The sequence below is a fragment of the Olea europaea genome, chromosome 21 (genome assembly GCF_002742605.1).
Source record: "Olea europaea var. sylvestris chromosome 21, O_europaea_v1, whole genome shotgun sequence".
Lineage (NCBI taxonomy): Eukaryota > Viridiplantae > Streptophyta > Magnoliopsida > Lamiales > Oleaceae > Olea > Olea europaea.
The window spans coordinates 6,014,208-6,032,400 of NC_036257.1; the positions used below are offsets into that span (position 1 = coordinate 6,014,208).

The following is an 18,193-nucleotide window of genomic DNA, read 5'->3' on the forward strand; positions in this document are numbered from 1 at the left end:
CTGATATACTTGAGTAACGATACTTGACACGGTTAAAAAATCCTCAAGGCACACTCAATGCCGTAAGTATTGACTTAAAACAAATGATCAAATGAAAATATAAAATCTCAAATTCAATGACGTCCTTGATTCTCTCTCTTTCTTTTTCTTTTTCTTTTTTTTAATTTTTTAAATAAAATAAAAAAAAAATCCAATGAGATAAATTTTCAGGTTGTGTGAAGAATGGATAAAATATTTCAGACGGCACATTTTAACAAATGGGCGAACACTTTAGTGGCTTTGTAAGACTTAGCCTTGAGACATAAGCCCCACAAATGACATCTATCCAGATTAAAATAAGATTTTTAATAAATTTTGATAAAAATTAATGAAATGTGTAGTGAAAATATTATAGATCCCATGAAATATGTAGTAGAAATTAATTATTGACGTTAACTTAATTTAAAATTTTAATTTTAATCCCTACCAAAAAGGAACTTAAAGCGTACGTTTTTGAGATCTTCTATAAAAGGGTCACATGAGGCAGTACTTAAGGCGTAAGCGTCAAAATGTTTTTCCTACCTTTTCCTCGTTCTCCACATATACATGGATACGGGTAATTGACACAAAACGTCCTTACCTTTCAAACTTATTGTGAAAAACGTTAATACCTTTCATTTTTTGGCATTTTTGTCCCTATTTCAACCTTTCGTTGTGCTGAAAGTCCTTTTCACTATTTTGGAATGTGAAATGACTATTATATCCTCTTATTTAAAACAAAAAAAAAAGAACAAATTACAATCCTACCCTAAACTATTAAAAAAGTGCAAATGAGTCCCCAATACTTAAAATATTGAAAATAACAAAAAAAAAACACTTTCTCTTCTCTTCCTCCCCCCTCCACTGTCGCCTTTCAAGTCAAAAAATCTCGGCCAACCACCGTCCAAACCACCGGATCTCCATACCACTAGAGAGCCCTTCCTCCTCTCTACACATACCACCCAATGGCTTCTATTAATTTCATTCTAATGGTACAAATTCTCCTTCGCGCAAGTTACATTTCATTTCTCGATTTCTGAATGAATAACCATGTTCAGGCGACAATGGGAAAAACCTATATGCTCATTGGATGCGCCATGAGGTGTATATACCTTAGGTGATGGTTCGCGATCATGGGTCCCACCACCAAAGTCAAAAAATCGCCTGAAAGCTGTATAGCGACTGTGTTCGAAGCTCAGATGACTAGGTTTGACTGTGTGCATTAAAGGATGTCTGAAGACCATGGACATGGACGTTTTAGTATGTAGAATCGATCTGGAGGTTGTGTAAGGCATGAGTGTCGCCAGAAGTGAAGATTCCAGCCACTGTTTGTTGCATGAGTAACCTATTTTGGCTTGAATTTTCAGGTAAATTGATAGAAATTATGGCCGGATCTTGGGTGGGTTGCGAAGAGGGAAGTGAGGACTTTAAGATAGTATGTTAGTCGGGCCAAAGTGGCGTGGTTGTGTAGGGCATGGATGTCACCGGAAGTGAGGATTCCGACCACTGTAGATTCCAACCACTGTTTGTTTCGTGGGTAACCTATTTTGGCTTGAATTTCTGGCTAAATTGATTGGAGTTATAGCTGGATCTTGGGTGGGTTATGAATATGGAAGCGTGGGCTTTAAGATGGTATGTTGGTCTCGTGCCCAAGGTGGCTGGAAGGTGGAGTTATGGTGATTCATAAGTGGTGGTTCTAAAATATTAGTTGTGATGGATTGAGGGAGTATTGGGGACTCAATTGCACTTTTTTAAAAGTTTAGGGATAGGGTTGCAATTTGTTCTGAATTTTTCTCTTTTTTTTTGTTTTAAATAAGAGGGTATAATTGTCATTTTACGTTCCAAAACAGTAAAAAAAGGACCTTCAGCGCAACGAAAGGTTGAAATAAGGGCAAAATGTCAAAAAATGAAAGGTAGGGACATTTTCCACAATAAGTTTGAAAGGTAGGGACGTTTTGTGCCAATTACCCCATGGATACATATATAAACATATATCCTTCCCTTCGTCTCTTCTTTTTGGGTTAAGTTAGAGTGTACTGCCTTAATCCTATGTCCATTTTTCCACAAACCTGCAATAGAATAGGGCTATATGACCTTAACGGTGATTCTCCAATTACGGGTGGCAACGGGTAGTCACCCCCATTACCTATTTAAGGTGAGGCGAGGCCTACCGCGGTGGGGTATGGCCTTTGCCCTGTTTAGTACCTGTTATTTTTATTTTATTATTTTATAAATTTTTTATAATTCATTTTATTGCCCATATTCATTAAAGTGAGACAATAATATATTTACTAAAATTTTTAATTAATTAATTTATTTTTGAAAGTTAAATTATTGAAATATATTTGGTAAACTAACGGGGTATATTTAATTGATACTTTTAATAACTTTTGTAATTTAAAAAGTTTAAGGATATTCAATGTAGATTTTTTGAGATTTTCTAAAAGTATTGATGTATTCAATTAAAACTTTTATAGACATTTAAAAAGTCTCTAAAAATCACAGTGTATTCAATTGAAACTTTTATAAACTTTTAAAAAACCTCTAAAATTATGGTGCATTCAATTTAAATTTTTTGGAAGTCTTTTATAAGTTATGGGGTATTTAAATTTTAATGACTTTTAGAGACTTTTATATAAGTTTCTGAAGTACTAATTTTAAAATAGAAAGTACTCATAAAAAATCACAAAATCTGTCTCTAATTAATCATAGGATTTTTGAAGACTTTCACCAAAAAGATAAAAAAAAATAAAAAATTATCTTTCTTTCCTTTGTCCCTCTGCGAATATTAGATGTATGATTAATTTTTTTTTATTTTTATTGATTATATTTATTTCCATTATATTTCTCTATCTTATTATTTATCTCTATTTTCTATAGAAAATTAAATTGAATTCTTGTAAAAAAAAATTTCTTCTTTCATTCATCTTTTCTTTTTAAATATATTTTTTTATTTATTTTTAAAAGTTTATTATATTAATAATATTGAACATTAAATTTATTGTTTATCATATGTATGTATAATTTTGATTATTAATTATTTAGTTAAGTTCTTAAATTTTTATTGTTTTAATTTTTTTTATTATATTGGAAGAAGAAGAGAAAGGAAAATGGAAATTGTGGAAACCAACACCTTATATGTGAGAATTTTATACCATTTTACTAGATCTATGTGAATTCTATTTTAAATAAAAGTCTTCTAAATTCTATAAAAATTTTAAAATGAAAGTTCATAGAAATCTACAAAAGACTTCCATTAATTCCGTAAAAATCTATAAAAAAATTCATAAAATCCACAAAAGTCATCACTCAAAAAAAGTCCATCAAAATCTTCATAAGTCCCAATTGAATACACCCGATTAAGATTTTTATTGTTTATCATATTATTTAAATAATCTTAATTGTTATCTTCTATTAGAATTAATAAAATTTATGGAGTTTTTCATTTAAAGTATTGAATCTTTAAAATAAATAAATAAATAAAAAGTTAAACAGGTCAAGGCAGGGCCTTTGTGACCCTTACCCATTCAGGGTGAAATCCCTCGCCCCATCCCTAACCTAAATATCCTATTAAGCGGGTAATCCCCACCCTGTCTGGGAAGGAGCCACGCTAATATCAAGCTTGATGGATTTTTTTGTCATCTATATCTCCAATTGTCCATTAGACTAAGGTAATATGTCTCATATGGAGATTCGGTAAGTGGGAGCATGAAACTGGCTATAGAAATATAAACGAGTTGAGTTGAGCCAGCTCGCAAGTTGAAGATCGCGGCTCAGTCCTTTTTGGTCCAAGCCGAGCTTCGAAAAATCAAGGCTTGGCTCAGGCTTTCGCCTCGACTAGGGGTCGATTTTTTTAAATGGTGAAATTTGAATTTTTGAACAATATAAATTATGTGCAATTTATACTAATAGTAGATTAAATAAAATTACAATCTTGCTCAAATTTTCGGGCTTGAAATTGACCACAATCAAATTAGACAGAGTGAAAATTGTACACGAATAAATATTTTGTGTACAATGTTTTCAAATAAATAGATTTAAAAATTACATAATCTAAAAAAACCTCAAAACGTAGCTACACAAACTGCCTGAGGCTTAACGAGCCACACGTGCCGACTCGAACTCTGGTCAATGTTCGAAAATAAGGCTCAACCTGAGCCTCGAGTCGAGATGGTTTGAACTTTTTCGAGTAGAGCTACTGGCCACTCGAACTGATGAGCCAAATTGACATCCCTATTTGACTATGAGTAGATTGTGATAAGTTTCATAGGACTAAGAACTTAACAAGCATGAATACGGACAATGAGCTATGTTGATATCAAGCATGTTTATAATTGGTTAGGTAATTTAATGAGGATTAATACAGACTATAAGCTATGTTGATTTGTTATCAAGCACGTTTATAGATGGTTAGGCAGGGCCAGACTCAAGATTATTGTTTAGTGGGAACGAGATAAAAAAGAGAGAAATAGACAAAATTAAAACTCAAGAAGAATAATAAGAAGGGCATTCCGAGAATCGAACTCAGGGGCTTCTTGCATCCAAAGCAAGAACCATACCACTAGAACAAATGCCCAATGTTTGCCTTAGGTTTTTTTAAAGGTATTTGACTCTTAGTTTTTTTAAAGGTATTTGACATTTTAGTGGGCCGCGACTACTCCCACTGGGCCCTTAATGGGTCCGCCCCTGTGGTTAGGTAACTTAACAAGCATGAATACAAACTATGAGCTATTTTGATATCAAGCACGCTTATTGGTGGTTAGGTAATTTAATTTTTATCATTTTCATAATGTAACTGTTAGCTCAGGATATTCACAAACTTACCTTACCAACGTAAAAACACTTCAAGGAAATTAAGCGACCTTATCGTTATTAAAAATATATGACACTGAGTAACAGAGGAATGGGCAATGGATAAACTAAAAAAATCATTGGAGCCTCTTTTGCATGTATGTTGCATATTTTTGGTCATTATTATTGCTCTCATGAGTAGGGATTAGGGCATAATCTGTAATAACATGATCATCGAACTTACATATATGCAACGGGAAAATATTTCATTGCCATCGATATTCATGTGGTCTTTGCAATGTAAGGATTTTAAATCAATAGATGGGCTTGTATGTGTGAATAATTGTGTGTTAAATTATAGGCTATTGAATTCGATTGAGTCCAATTAAAGTGATCTAATAAGACTTCGATTTTGGGTTTTAATGTATCCAATTAAAGTATGAGTTTACATATGTGTAGAGACCGGACCCAAATCCTAATTCTATGATGGGTCGAATTAGGTCAAAGAGCGTTCCTATATAAATAGGTTATAATCCCCAGATCACATGCACGTATTATTCATTCTCTACTGCATCCCATCACAAAGAGGAAAAGGAGACTGCGTGTAGATTTGGAAGATTATACCGCGAAATTCATATTGCATTAATCATGTCTGATTCAGGTACGCTTCCGCTTTAATTCTTATATTTCTTGATGATTTAACATGATAGATCCGGTAATTTAAAGCATTAAATTCTCCAACATGCAAGTCTAGGCTCTTTACCCAACTTCTTCGACACCTTCAAATTAGAAGGGCAAAAGTTGAAGAAAATAGGAAAATCACTTGACTTGTGAGGTGGCTGGATCTTGAGGATAATCCCTAAAAGTAGGCCTTTATTCGCGTCGAATTGAGACATGGCAGAACTTCATTGGTTATAGTTAAAATAAACAAAAAATGCACACCTATATGGTACCTGTGAACAATACCCTATATGCATGGAATTGTTCTTGTTTCTATCATCCGTGATACTCGGTGCTTCATTAAACTCACAAATTGTGATGGTATTTCTTCGGTAATATATCTATCAATGCAAGCATTTGGCTTATTTTCTTCCTCTATTGTGAGATCAATCGGCTGGACAGGAAATTGGGTGTGTGTGTGTGAAGGAGAACATGAGGTTATGGTTTATTGGCTTGTTAAAAATTTACAGGGCTAAGATTGACTTAAATTCGAGCCATTGGATGATATTATATGAATTTATGCCTCCCATCTTAAATTGGTTTGCTAGTCCTAATCGAATGTTTTCATAATTTTAAGCCATTGGTGTTGTTTCCTACCTTCGGTATTTATTACACAGATAAAAAACGTTGGCTAGTCACACAAATGAGATAGCCTTATCAGTAGGACGACAGGGAAGACTAATGTCCACCCTTGCTTCCAGCGTCCCAACGAAGTGATTGTTCCACCAACTCGGAGGTGCCCTGGGGGGCGACGGAGAAGACTAACGTTGGATAACTGTGTTATTGACCATATGATGCTAGATGTCTGTGTTTGGGTAGAAGATATGTATCTTTATTTTATTTGCTTTTGTCAGCATCGAAAGCTTTGAATTTGCACTTTTTGTATAAAAATAGAGGCTACTTTAAATTTCAATTGACAATTGATAACGTGCAAGCCTTGACTCTATTGGGGTGATCCATGGTGTTCTATAGGCTTCAGTCAGTCCGATCCCATGCAAAAATGTGCGTAAGGCCTAGGCACAGTAAGGCTACAGGCATAAACACGACTCTCAGTGGAAGAACACTTACGTTTAAACTCACAAGCTCAGAATTAATTGAACAGTTTTTATTCTCTGTAAAACTTCAGCTTTATGCTATCTACATTCAATAATATTTGGTTTGGTTCAATTGCCTCTGATATCTATTGTATGAATGAATTAAAAGGGCAAGAGTGACAATGTAAAGTAAGAATTTGTATTATGTTGTTTGTGATCGAGACCTTAACATGCTGCTTGGCTCTCTAAAATTTTGTAAGGTCTAGTTAGTGCTCTAATGAGTATGATATTGGTTATGAATAATTAATTTAGGCAATTCTAAATAGCCGAATTTCTTGTTCGGCTAAAGACATTGAACATATTTCTGGAAGTGTAAAAATATTTTGATTGATGCAAAAGTAGTTCTCTCACTCCCAACATCGATACCTGTAAGAAACATATCCACTTCAAATTGGTCGAGAAAGCAGATTATTTTTCCGTATCGCGTGTCTAACCCGATAGATCACATGTGCTAGAAATTGTATGATGTTAACAGAGCAAGATAGTCATATGAAAAGTATAAAAACCTCTTTTTCTTGACTAGTAGCTTTTGCTTTATGGCGTGAACAGTTGCTCTTCAGGAAAAGACATGTCAGCATCTCCAACCACATCCCCATTGCACCATAATTCAACAAATTACACCAAATTTTTGGTGCAAATTTCCTCCAACCCATTGCACCATTTTTGGTGCAAAGTGGTGCATCACTATTCATTTGCATTATTTTGCACCAAAATTGGTAAATATCTTTTTACCATTCTCTTCCACTTTGCACCAATTTTTCAAGGGTATATTTGTCCATTTGTTATACAATAAAGTTTAATTCTAAATTATTATTATTATTATTATTATTATTATTATTATTATTATTATTATTATGTGCATTTGTAATAAATTTTGATAATTTAATCAATAATAATTAATTGTGAGTGCTTGTTTTGTATGGAAATTGATAATTATTTTTTTATCGTTAGAGAGAAAGTAGGTCTTACTTGTGAGAGAAAAATTCAAAAATAACGGCTGGAATAATGAAATAACGATAAAAAAAATTGATTTTAATTGACTTTTAAGTTGTACCAAACAAGCTCTGAATACTATTTCGATTTTGTAATATTATGATATTGCGATTCGAAGCGTATTACATTCTTTTTAGTATTATGATTTCATATTTTCTTAGTTGTTGTATTTCTATTAATTTTACTACATTTTTAAAATTTATTAATGAATTCAATATTTTTGTTAACTAAACATAATTATTTATTTGATAACTCATGTAGTAATAAAATAAAGAAATAATTTTTGAGATAAATAAATTGTTAAGAATTAAAAAAAATGAAGAAAATTATTACGCACTATTAATTTGGTGCAACTTTTAGTGTAATGAGTTGGAGATGATTTTCAGTTTAATGTAAAATTTCATTCAAAATGGTGCAAATTTTGGTGTAAGGTTGGAGACGGCCTTAGAATATTTGGCTAAGCTTATTTTGTTAGTAAGGGAAGGTTACTTTCGAAACAAAAATGAAAAAAAAGCAAGAACTAGCTACTTATAAGCTTAGCAAAACATGCTGGGATGCGCCCCCGGGGTATAGCCCAGTGGTGTAAAGGATAGGAGTAATGTTATTTTACGTCTTGCTGATAGCCACAGTGTGGGGGTTCGATTCTTGAGATATGGAATTAGACTCCTTGTAGGCGCAGTGTACAGACAGCTCTTGTTTCCTGACCTGTTGGGGCACATCCCACGATTTACCTCTCTCACAAAGCTCTAGGGGCAGGGCGGTGGGAGCCCTCAAGGTTGGGGTTCAACCTTTTTTTTTTATATTTTAAACATTCTGGGATGTTATGTATTGAATTGAAGAGTCATATTTCAGTTCAGGCGTGGCGTTTCAATGGGGTTAACTAACTAAACCAAAAAGGCTGATAAATGGATTGAGCTGAAAAAGCGAAATTCTGGGTTCATCTATCAGTGGTCCGCAAGAAAATGCTGTATCAGTTCTGGATGGATAATGGAAAGATATGAATCCAATAATTCCAAACGTGAAATTTAATTCATAAAAGAAATTTATGCATGTCATATTTTCAATGTTTTTTAAACCAAAATTTGTCAATTTTTTTTTATAGCAGTTGACTTGTTAATTGTAAAAGTTTATTCATTTGTAAGTTTAATTAAGCATATGATGCGAGTTTCATTTGCTATAAATATGAAGCACAATTGCGTCGGTTGACCAACTGTTTCTTTTTCAGTACTTTTAATTGGACAAAGCGAAATTATATTAAAGTTTAAACTTTCAAAATTATTATATTTTAATTTTCAGTTTTAGTTTAATTAAAATCTTAATTTATAGTATAACATACTATTAAATATTTGAATGGAGGTTATGAATTGATTAATTTTCATTAGTGTGGGGGTTTAAATTATACACTATAAAAAGGGAGGACACAACATCAAAATCACAATCTTGATATACAACTAGAAAACACAACTTGAGATGATTGAATTCAAAAATATTCTCTACAATTTTATAATATACTATTTTGGCAAATCGATGTAAGGCTCGTTCAATTATCTCCCTGTGGTCGTGCCCATAGGAGGAGAGCCACATGTGTTTTATCTTGGAATTGTGTAATGTGGAAAGAACTCGTACGAAAGGGAAGCGACACGATTTTAAGACAGCGTCCTCGACGTGACTCCCAAGACTTGCCATTTCTAACTCATCTCTTATGTTTGTATTCTTATTGAATTATATTATTTATATGTTTATGTTTAAAATATTTGTATTAAATAATATTTTATCTACACACAAATCATCATTTTTTCAAATAGTTACATCAATGCAGCATTAATTAAGTATATTTTATATTTGCAGGTAAATTGTTTTTAAATAATTGAACTTTGAGTCGCTTCATGGAAATCTTATCAAACTTCAAAATGTTGTTGAAACATAATTGAACTTTGTCAAAATGCTCTCCCATTCATCACTCGCAAGAATTCATTACGTTGACTTAAACAAAATTGTCCATATTAATATGGAATTCACATATTGAACAAATTGTCGTTTGATTCCCCCAATAAGAGATGGATGGAGAGCATTTTGTCAAGATATTTACGGCTGTCAACAATATTTAAAAATTTTGTTCAAGTTAGCACATAATTTTAACGAGCTATGAATGGAGAGCATTTCATAGAGTTCAGTAATGTTTTAACAACATTTTAAAACAAGTCTTTCGAATTTACGTGAATTAATGAGTTTAATTTAGGAATAATTGTAGCAGCACACAAGAACAAATGGTGAATCCATTTGGCTGTTAGCTGATCTAGAAAATGAAAATTTGACCAAATTAAAAAGGGTAAAATAGTAACTTTACATTTTTTTCACATTCAATAATTAAAATATGTAAATTAGAAAAATCAAAATAAAAGAAAATAAAACTCATCCCACCTAAAATGTAAAGTTATCGTTTTACCCTTCTTAATTTTGTCAAATTTTCATTCTCTAGGTCAACTAATAGCGATTTCATCCGTTTATCCTTGTGGTGTAGGAAAATGAAAGGTTTGAAACTGTAGTGAGTACAAAGTGAAGATTGATATAAAGTTTTTAAAAAAGTAAAAGGTTTTGGATTGTTGTTGCGATTATCCCTTCAATTTAATTATCCAATCAACCAAGGCTCCAATTAGATCAAAACGTTTTAACAAAGCAAGTTTTGATCAGGTTTAACTTAAATAATAACGAGCAATTGATGTCATTGAAACTAAGGCTTTGTTTGTCTTCATTTCTTCCACACTTTACAATATTTTTTTTTACAGGACTCATTTTCATTCACATTAATCATTATAGAAAATGAATTACAGAATAGTAGTTTTTTGGAAAATGTGTGGTTAAAAAGTAAGAAAAAGTTTTTGAAATTCGTGAATAATTATTTTATAGAAGAATGTGGTTGAAAATGAGTTTTGAAAAAATGCATTATTGAAAAAATGGGGATCAAATAAGGGTTAAAATAATATTATACATAAATAAAAAACTTTTCTTTCTTTTTTAACCACACATTTTAATATCAATAATTATTCCATAATACATTACACACAAATAATTGGACACAAACAAGCACTAAATATATAAACATAATAGGATTGATACCTTAAAAAGCAAGTTTTGATTAGGATTGGAAGTTAAAGTCAACCCTCATTTTCTATATATATGTAAGCCCCGTTTGGCCCTCATTTTTTGTAATGAAAATGGGGGGAATAGTGTTTTGTCGAAAAAATAAGCGGTTGAGAAAGAAGGAAAAATTTTCGATTTACGTATAATATTATTTTATGGAAGATTGTGTGGTTGAAAATAGGAGAGAGAAAAATAGAATGTAATGAAATGTAATTTAATGGGGATCAAACAGGGGCTAAAAGTAAGTTTAACTTAAATTTTTATTTGGTCAAATCTCTTCTAGAACCATAGATTAAGCCTCCTGAACTTTGTTCATTAAAGTCTACGGAAAAGCCTTTCAATGAATCTCGCTTCCGTCAGATTATTGACTAAACTTCCTCTAGAAACAATCTTAAATCATTTTATTAATTTCTTCAAAATCAACCTCATCCAAAGTTTTTCCCATTCTTTTACGTCTCCAATTTATTATATAAACTGCAGTTAATGTAATCATTCCCATTCCCTTCTCATCATCTTCCTCCACCATCTGCACGACATAATACTGCCGTTTTTCCCTTCAAAGGATTTTATTGATTCCAAGTCATGGGAAAGCAAATGGGTTACATGCACTATTGGATTGAGGAGGTTGCTCCATCCTCTCTCGTATTTCCTCGTAAGCCTTCGAATGCGCCAAAACTCGAAACTATTGCAGAAGAAGGATCTGATCAAAAGTTGAATTTTGCCAACAAGAGGATGTGTAGTTTTCTTCTTCCTATCTTCATTTCTTTGGGTTCGTACCTATTGATAAACAGATATAATGTTATTATCTGATTTGAAGAACTCAACGACTCTCATCCCGTTCTTGAAGGGCGTATCTTGTAAGATTATGAGCAAGTTGGGCACTGTTTCTTTGTAAACGAGTTTTGAAGTTGAGTTCTATCCCATGTGATTACGATGAAGATATTAGATCTGTAAAGATGGAGTCAATGGCAACAAGGAGATGAACCACACGTACCATTGGCTTTTCAAGAACATTGCTAAAGGATTTGGGATTCGATCCCGTCATCACAAGAAAGAAATGTCCAACCTTTATATTTCTTTCTTTTCAATAAAGGCGAAGACGAATTCTGAAATACTCTTTCGATGCAATCATGAAGTTATTTTGTAGTTGGTTACTTATGTACATCAAATCAAATCAAATATCAATATATAATGTTTAGCTCCGGTGCCGGGTTGAAATAAGATATGATATTGGCCTGTTGTTTTCTTGAAACGTTGTTGATTGTTTCATTTTTAGCATCTTTTAAAGTTAGAAACTTGAAATCTTATTACGTGTTGTAGAGTTGTTTTTGTCTTTGTAATTTTCTTTTTCTTTTCCTAGTATGTCGCTATGTTCATATTTGTTTCTGGATAGATTGAGCTTGTGTATCTGGTATGTCTATAATTTATTGGATTTGGTTAGTTGAAGAGTTACTTTGGGATGAACTTAGTGCACATGATTGTAGACGCTTGAAATTTACAGTCACGCTGTAGAGTGCTGTATTCATGAATATTCTAGACTTGATACTTGATAGGGTGCCTATCCTGCCATGCTCTTATGATTGGGCCAGACATGATACAGAAAATGTCCAGGTTCCACGAGTGTGATCATTTGCATAAGGTTTAATGCTTGGGTGTAAACTAGGCATCACTATTTATAAACGTGTTAAACAACCCACATTTGGGAATGGTGTACCCATTTGATGTAGCACAATCTCTGAATCTCTGATTGGTGGTACGTATGGTTGATGGTGGAATATGGGATGCCCCCATGTGTCTATTCCGCTTCACAGGGTTTTCTTAGGGGTGGAGGTTTTTGTGCTCATTACATTAACTTGCTTATGAAATTATTTTGAGTTATATTTTGGGTGATAGACATATGATCCTGGTAAAGGTATAAGGATCATGTGTGCTGCAATGGGTTGTAGCATCTTGGCCAATTGGCTCTATTTTGTTGGCTTATCAGATACAAATAGGCAGTGTCCTGTCACATGACTCTTTAGCCTTCCTTGACTGAGACTTGTTAATTGATCTCATCCACTTGAAAATTCATGTAGAAGTTGCTAATTCTACTTTGTAAAGAGTTGCCTCGGTCCCATTGCTCGCCCCGCGATCCCACCTTCAGTTTCTTCTTTCCATTTGTACGAGAAAGTTAGTGGATCAGTGTGCAGGTCAGTCACCCTATCTTGCGTATTTTCGTCTTCAGTTTTTGTGCAGGGTCGACAGATGATATCTAATTTATCCTCTAAGGTGGTTTATTCTACTTGAAAGCTAGTAAGTAGTAAAAAGTGTCTTGTGGTTCATGTTTTAAATATATATTTTTAGTAAAGACTAGGCGGAAATATAGTTTAGGATTCAAAAATGTTTCTTGACATAGGAAGCAAAGTAATGGAAAACTTATGAACAAGTGTCATATATTAGTGTTTTTCTGGTAATGCTTTTAAGTGCTTATAAGTTGTGGGTCCTATGTTTGACCATCTTAATGAAAATTCAAGCTTTGCCAATCTTGCACTTAAAGAAGCAAATTGATCTGTTATGACAGTTTGGGGCTTGATGTTGAATAGTCAGGAGATATTCTACTGCGATAAGAAGTGGTCTGGAAACATAAATTACTGGAATATTAGAGAAATGAGATATCATTTATGGAGAACGGGAGATTGTTGCTTGTATAAAATTATTCTGACGGATGGAAACAGAACAATGAGTTCTTTGGTCAAACAACTAGCATGGAATGAAGAATATTTGTGTTTGTAGTGCAAAGAGAATTAATCCTGTCTTAATTAAAACTACGTGCTATATATTGTTGAACGCATGAAATGAATAATTTATTGCTTGAAGTGATCAGTATTATTAGCAAAGGGATGAAGTGTATTTGTGTTACTGTAAAGAGAATTAAATGTGACTTAATTGAAACTACAGTCTATATCTTGTTATGCACTTGAACTTTTCCTTGCTTCTTTTGAAGTGATTGGTATCATGAGAAGGAAGGCATTGATCCAATTCAATAAAAATTCAACATTAATCTAAATAGTGCACAAAATTGAGGTTTAACACCTTATCAAACTAGAAATCAAAAGAAATTTTCACTTCAGGCATTGTTGCACATTTTGAGCCATCACTTGATACAACACTACACCTTAAGCTACAAATGAAATAAATAACCCAGTCAATCTCAATCACATAACTCAAAAACCTTTGCTTGACAAATATTAAACGTCACCACCTGACAAATCGAATCACAAGAAACCTCGATTGAGGAACAATGATTCCGTAGAGACACCAGAAGAGTCTAAAATTGAACCCTTGAACTTCAGTAGAGCAGATCCTCCCGTATCAGAACCCCAAACAGTGTGTTGTTGAACCTAAAACAGTATCGAAATGAAAATTAATAGCTTCAACAGCTTGTGCAAACGGAATAAAAAAACTTACCAAAGATCCTCGCTTCCCTTCAAAAAAGAAGCAATGAACGAGATCTCAAAACCAAAAGAAAATAGAAACTTACCTAACATAGACTTTGCTGCTGTGGTTACGGCAAATGGGAATTCTAATGGAACGAAAGGGAGCTACAGCCTTTTTTATGAAGGAGAGGAAAGGAATAAAATTAAGGTTATCTCGACTCCGACAAGCCCTTACTACCCTATAAAACCTATCTCCATGTAGGAAAAGGAAAAGGGAAAGGAAGGAGGTTAAAAGGCTGAATCGTGTGGGAGAAGTGGACCATTAAAACACTTGTTGAAGAGATATTTTGTGCATTGAAAGAAACTGGTTAGTGAACAGTAATTATCTAGTTAAAGTGTGAAAAGGAAAGCAGAAAAATGAACAGTAAAAAGCTCATTGCCTCTTTTTATTAAGTGCATATTTAGATGCATTTAATTTTTTAAAATTAAATATTAATGAAAATGTAAAGTAAAAAAAAAAAAAAAAAGTGGATAAACCTCCGTGCACGGAGGTTTGCTAAATGAGTTTTTTTTTTTGTAAATTTATATTTTTGTGTTCATTTTCAGGCTCATTACGGAATATCAAACGAAATCGAAATATTACATTCTTAATAGCATTTTAAAGTACTTGCGGCATAGTGTTGTACATCGTTAACAGTGTGTGAAACGGCTAATCGTAGCAAATGTTACGGGACGTTAAAATATGCATTTTCAAACTATATTTTGAAATTTTCGATAATAAGCTAACTTTAAAAATTCATTGACGATTGTACGATGGTCGAATCGATAAATTTTTTACATTCTCTCGAAACTCATTTCAAGAACTATATCATAGACATATCGAAAGATCTAAATGAATATCGAAAATAGTTAAACTGACATTAAACATATGTGTTGCCAAATCACTTCCCAAACCAGTCAAGTTATTTAAAAGTAAAAGAAGAGATTACACTATCTAAAAGATAAAAAATTACTTATAAGTAAAAAAATCACTTCAAGTTATTTAAAATAAAAAAAACTTATAATTGTAAAAGCTACTTATAGGTAAAAAAAAAATATAAAACGAACTTATAATTGTAAAAGCTACTTATAAGTAAAAAAATATTAACTTAAAATTTTTTAAGTATAAATATTTAGATATATATAGTTTTTAAAATTAAATATTAATAAAAAGATTAAACTATGTAGAACGTAAAAAATTACTTATAAGTAATAAAATCACTTCAAGTTATTTAAAAGTAATAAAAATTATAATTGTAAAAGTTACTTATATGTAAAAAATATTAACTTCAACATTTTTAAGTAAATATTTAGATATATTTAATTTTTTAAAATTAAATATTAATAAAAAATGTACTACAAATAAAACTAAAAAAAAAAGTTCACATTGGTGCGGGGACTCCCCGCACGCATAAAACTCCGTGCACGGAGGTTATAACTTTCGTGCACGGAGTTTTGCTAAAGTAGTCTTTTTTTTAATTTATATTTATGTGTTCATTTTCAGACTCATTACGGGATAGCAAACGAAGTTGAAATATTACATTCTTAATATCATTTTGAAGTACTCGCGGCATAGTATTGTACGTTGTTAACGGTACGTGAAACGGCTAATCGTAGCAAATGTTACAGGACGTCAAAATAGGCATTTTCAAACTATATTTCAAAATTTTCGATAATAAGCTAACTTTAAAAATTTATTGACAATTGTACGATAGTCGAATTGATAAATGTTTTACATTCTCTCGAAACTCATTTCAAGAACTATATCATAAACACATCGAATGATCTAAATGAATATTGAAAATAGTTAAACGGATATTAAACGTATGTGTTAAAAAATGCGTATAAGTCGTTTTTCTTAAAAAAAAATCAATTATTTTATTACTATTTATTATTTTTTCGCAACAATTTTCACAATACATCATTTTGCTCAAGAAAAATTATGTGGTATGACGTAAATTTTTTTCTGCATGCACGAAGTGAATATGTTTTTTTTTTTAACATTTTATTTACAATAATTTTGTTTATTAATATAATTTTAAAAATTTAAATATATAAGATATGGTCGATAGTTTATAGCGTGAGAATTAGGGGAAAGAGCATGATATGTTAGATTCAAAGTAAGGGAGAAATATTGCAGTGGACAATAGCGTGTGACAAAATTTCTGCAGTATTTTTGAATAAAATTTTTCCTGATGCCAAACCAATTCCCAAACTGGTTAAGTTATTTAAAAGTAAAAGAGGAGATTACACTATCTAAAAGATAAAAAATTACTTATAAGTATAAAAATCACTTCAAGTTATTTAAAATAAAAAAAACCTATAATTGTAAAAGCTACTTATAAGTAAAAAAAAAAAAAATATTAATCCCTCATTCTCTTATAATTGCAAAAGCTACTTATATATAAAAAAAAAATGTGAACTTAAAATTTTTTTAGTATAAATATTTAGTTTTTAAAATTAAATATTAATAAAAAGATTAAACTATCTAAAACGTAAAAAGTTACTTATAAGTAATAAAATCACTTCAAATTATTTAAAAGTAATGAAAAATTATAATTGTAAAAGTTACTTATAGGTAAAAAATATTAACTTCAACATTTTTAAGTAAATATTTAGATACATTTAATTTTTTTAAATTAAATATTAATAAAAAATGTACTACAAATAAAATTAAAAATAAAAGTGCACATTGGTGCGGGGACTCTCCGCACGCATAAAACTCTGTGCACGGAGGTTTGTTAAAGTTGTTTTTTTTAAACTTATGTTTTTGTGTTCATTTTCAGACTTATTACGGGATATCAAACGAAGTCGAAATATTACATTCTTAATATCATTTTGAAGTATATGCGGCATAGTATTGCACGTCGTTAACGGTGCGTGAAACGGCTAATCGTAGCAAATGTTACGAGACGTCAAAATAGGCATTTTCAAACTATATTTCGAAATTTTCGATAATAAGCTAACTGTAAAAATTCATTGACGATTGTACGATAGTTGAATCGATATATGTTTTACATTCTCTTGAAGATCATTTCAAGAACTATATTATAGACACATCGAATGATCTAAATGAATATCGAAAATAGTTAAACGAATATTAAACGTATGTGTTAAAAAATGTGTATAAGTCGTTTTTCTTTTAAAAAAATCAATTATTTTATTACTATTTATTATTTTTCTGTAACAATTTTCTCAATACATCATTTTGCTCAAGAAAAATTATGTGGTATGACGTAATTTTTTTCTCCATGCACGGAATGAATATGGTTTTTTTTACATTTTATTTACAATAATTTTATTTATTAATATAATTTTAAAAAGTTAAATATATAAGATATGGTTGATAGTTAATAGTATGAGAATTAGGAGAAAGAGCATGGTATGTCAGATTCAAAGCAAGGGAGAAATATTGCAGTGGACAATGGCGTGTAACAAAATTCCTACAGTATTTTTGAATAGAATTTTTCTTGTTGCCAAACCAGTTCCCAAATCGGTTAAGTTATTTAAAAGTAAAAGAAGAGATTACACTATCTAAAAGATAAAAAATTACTTTTAAGTAAAAAAATCACTTCAAATTATTTAAAATAAAAAACTTATAATTGTAAAAGCTACTTGTAGGTAAAAAAAAAAAATATTAATCCCCCATTCTCTTATAATTGTAAAAGCTACTTATATAAAAAAAAATGTGAACTTAAATTTTTTTAGTATAAATATTTATATATATTTAGTTTTTAAAATTAAATATTAATAAAAAGATTAAACTATCTAGAACGTAAAAAATTACTTATAAGTAAACAAATCACTTCAAGTTAATTAAAAGTAATAAAAAAATTATAATTGTATAAGTTATTTATAGGTAAAAAATATTAACTTCAACATTTTAAAGTAAATATTTAGATATATTTAATTTTTTTAAATTAAATATTAATAAAAAATGTATTACAAATAAAAGTAAAAAAAAATTTAATTTGCCGGCAA

General features: G+C 31.1%; 1 long non-coding RNA gene across 1 annotated transcript; it reads right to left on the reverse strand.

The window, feature by feature from the left end:
• Nucleotides 1-13,817: 13,817 nt before the first annotated feature.
• Nucleotides 13,818-14,399, reverse strand: LOC111370471. Its single transcript, XR_002698419.1, has 3 exons — nt 14,278-14,399; nt 14,023-14,137; nt 13,818-13,917 (listed from the first exon to the last, which is right to left on the reverse strand). It is a non-coding gene; the product is annotated as an uncharacterized LOC111370471 (long non-coding RNA).
• Nucleotides 14,400-18,193: the final 3,794 nt, after the last annotated feature.